This window comes from Hyperolius riggenbachi, chromosome 7, assembly GCF_040937935.1.
Source record: "Hyperolius riggenbachi isolate aHypRig1 chromosome 7, aHypRig1.pri, whole genome shotgun sequence".
Lineage (NCBI taxonomy): Eukaryota > Metazoa > Chordata > Amphibia > Anura > Hyperoliidae > Hyperolius > Hyperolius riggenbachi.
This window is the reverse complement of record NC_090652.1, coordinates 219,573,282-219,577,319: the sequence shown is the minus strand read 5'-3', so window position 1 is coordinate 219,577,319 and position 4,038 is coordinate 219,573,282.

The following is a 4,038-nucleotide window of genomic DNA, read 5'->3' as shown; positions in this document are numbered from 1 at the left end:
CGGGCCAGGGAGCAGTGGCGAGTGCGCGCAAACGGTTGGCGCGCGCAACAGCTGGCACGCGCGCACTGACTGGCAGCGGTGACGCGGTAATTAGACTAGTAAGCGTACGTACAAAAAGGGCGCCCGGACAAAAAGGGTGCGGGGTGTAAACTCTAAATAATAATTAATCATTAATAGGGTTTATAAAAATAGTGTGCTATATTTCGTTTACAAATAATGTTTAACAAAATTATAAATCATTAAATAATGTTTATGAAATCGGAAATTGTGAAAACGTTAATCTTCCCTGTTTCAAAAGTTAAACTTATAATTACGTTTATTAAAAAAACAATAATATATGTTTAATTGTTATAATTGTATATTATTGTGAATAACCTACATTTATGGTTTGTTCTTGTAATAAAATCTGAAAATATTCTTTATAACGATGATATAAATATAACTACGTTCGTAATAAGTGTTGTAAAAATTAGTAATTATTACTAAAATTTTACTAAAACTATACCTAAGCCTACTCTTACACAGAACCCTCCCTGTACCTATCCCTAACCCCTAGACTCCCCTGTTGGTGCCTAAACCTAAGACCCCCCTGGTGGTGCCTAAACCTAAGACCCCCCTGTTGGTGCCTAAACCTAAGACCCCCCCCTAGTGGTGCCTAAGTAACCCTCCCTGTACCTACCCCTAACCCCTAGACCCCCCTGTTGGTGCCTAAACCTAAGACCCCCTGTTGGTGCCTAAACCTAAGACCCCCCTGTTGGTGCCTAAACCTAAGACCCCCCTGTTGGTGCCTAAACTTAAGACCCCCCTGTTGGTGCCTAAACCTAAGACCCCCCCTGGTGGTGCCTAAATCTAAGACCCCCTGGTGGTGCCTAAACCTAAGACCCCCCTAGTGGTGCCTAAACCTAAGACCCCCCTGTTGGTGCCTAAACCTAAGACCCCCCTGTTGGTGCCTAAACCTAAGACCCCCCTGGTGGTGCCTTAACCTAAGACCCCCTTTATTATGTGGATAATAATGTTTTACTAATTGTGGATGCAAAAAATATTTTGAAATTTACGTCACGTACTGATCGCTTTATTTTGTGAATAATAATGTTTTACAAACAGTAAGGGATAAAACTTTAAATAATGTTTTAATTAGTTAAATAAGATAAATATGTTTAGTATTTTTATAAACGTTATTCGGCACGGGTGCATTTTATAAACGTAAATCACCACAAGCACACTTATAAATCATTAAAAATCTCCTGGCGCCGTTTGTAAACGTTATTTATGTCCTGCGCCCTTTTTTCCTGCTCGGCGCCCATTAAACGTTATTTATTATGAGAGTGAATGGCAGCGCCCTTTTTGTCCACTTGCGGCCTGCGCCCTTTTTTCCCGCTTCCGACTAGTAATGCTGTAAAAAGGCATTTGTAAAATGCAAAGACTTTGTGTGAAATGCAGCAATAAGATTGCTATTTGAGTAGATGCATTATGATTATGTTCCTGTGCATATTTATGTTTGTTATCACTCTGAATATAGAGAACCTGACGTGGAGTCTGCAGAGAAATAAAACAAACTGAACAACATTGCACAATCCAAGCATCGTTCCTCAATCCAAGCAACATTCCTCAATCCAGGCAACATTCCTCAATCCAGGCAACATTCCTCAATCCAGGCAGCATTCCTCAATCCAAGCAATGGTAATTAGGCTTCATGGTGAATGGGCATTGGGCCAAGTGCTCTGGTGCTCCCCCATAGTGCCTACAATTGTAAGTGTCCCACAAGTCCTAAATTGACAGCCCCATTTGACAACCCGTTGGGTCGCACCAGCTCAGTCTTGCCTCTTAGGCTTAGATGGCCCTATTGAAAAAAAAATACAATAACTGTGTTGTCTCCTGTTCTGGCATAATTATATATTGCCCTATTCAGCCAAGTGTTTATCTTTCTCCCCACAGAAGACCCCTTTAGAGGGGCAGTTGAAGGGAAGCCCTTCCATCAAGAGGACTTCCTGTTTATTCAAAAGATAAGCTATGTACCAAATTATCGTGCACTGCCCTATTCAGTGTTTATTTTTTATTCATGGAGGAGACATATTTAGAGGGGCAGAGGCAAGAGGATCCATCTCCCTGTTTTATCACGTCTTGGAAGAACTGCTTTTTCTGCTGTGATGATCATCAGGGGGACTCCTGAGTTCAGGTCATGAGATGTCAGGCCTGGTAGAGATATGTATAGAGCAGGGAGCTACTAAGAGCATTGGACTTTTCCTGTCCTGAGCAAACCAGAACTGACAATAAATATGTGAGATAATTATTTGTCTGTGTAGTAGGAAGGGTAAATAGAATGTTCCTGCAGTCTCACATTTTTATTTTCAGTTTAAGATCTGCAAATGTAATATAAAGTGTAAACAGCAGCCATTACAGTGGGAGGAAGAATATGGTTCATCTAGAGTGCGGTGGAACACATGTAAAAAATCCAAGACAGTGTATCTTCAAATTGTGGCATCAAAAATATTCATTCAACGTAAACATGCATGAACGTACCATTATCTGAGGTGGTGTGGTGGCGGTGGGTGCTGGGCACAGATAGCCTTACGGTCGTTTCACGCAACATCTGCGCTTTTACGGAGGCTGCAATATGTGCTGTCACTTGCTGGGCTTTATACTGTTGAAAGCTCAGCATGCGGCGAAAATGGCCGCTGTAGACCGCCCACTTGGCTCCCCATGCGAACAATAGGGTGCTGGAATGCTTCTGCACTCCAGCCAGGATTGGATAGATTAGAGGGAAGTCAAAGTACTTCCTCCCTCAATGGAAGCCTGAGCAGTTCACACTTCATTAGGTGATTACATAGCTTATTGCTGATCACGCTAACCACATAGGGATAGAGGCCATCTTGTGGCCAAAAACTATAATGCAGCACATATTTGTTACTTAATGATTTCCAATGTGCAAAAAAAGCTTATAATCATAATTAATAAATCCTTATGGGATTAATCATTCATAATTAATCCTATTATTAAAGTGACAGGTGCATTAAGTGGCTGAAACAGCCAAGTGCTGAATTAAAGTGAAATTAATATTACAATAATGTTAAAAATGTGACTGGGCTAAAAATGCATAGATTAAATGCATAGTGGAGGGGCTAAGGATATTAGGGCTAACTGGCTGGGCTGTCTTAGTTAATAATGAATATATTATATTATATTCTTTACTAAATTCATGAGCCATTACATTTAAAAATTCATTTATAAGTAAAGGTATATGCAGTTTTTGCTGCTAAGGGTAGGGGCCCACTGGGATTGGAACAGGTGGAAAGGAAAGGAAGACACCTGTCCTGGGAAGACAGGAAACTCCCCAAGAAAGGGAAAAAGAACTGAACCTAACAGTCACTACAGATTCAAAATCACTAGAAATCATCAACTTGACGGATTACGAGCTCCCAGATGGAGTAGAATCATTATTGCAAAGAGGATTGAATTATAGTTTATCTACAGACTTTGATTTTGCTAAATTTAAAGTAGATCTTTCGACGCCTAAGCATAAAATTATTTTTTTTAAAGAAGGACTCTATAATACAACAACCAAAAAAGATGTGCTGGGGTGAGGCAAAGGTTAGCCCATTGGGCTTCAGCCCTACGGTTGAATGGACCAATCAGGACCAGGAGAATTACAATATACTTAGAGATCTCGAGTCAGAGGCAACAAAAGACCCTTATAGCACTGAATCAAAGTTTAAACCATGCAAATCCACAGCCCCATTTCCTGTACAAGCAGGCTCAAGTCTAGATATTTTTCAAAAAGCTATTGAAAGAGAATTGAAAGCTGAAATCTACCCTAAAGCCAAGAAAAATCTATCGCAGAAAGAACAAAAAGCGTTAAAATGGCTGCAAGGATGCGCGGATTTACAAAATAGGAGGGCAGACAAAGGTGGAGCAATAGTCCTGATGTCGGTGGACCAGTACCGAGAAGAAGCCATGAGACAACTTCAAGACACCAGAACCTACCAAAAGTTACGATCAGAATCTCCTGAGAACCCTGTTGAGAAAAGGGGTAGAACAAGG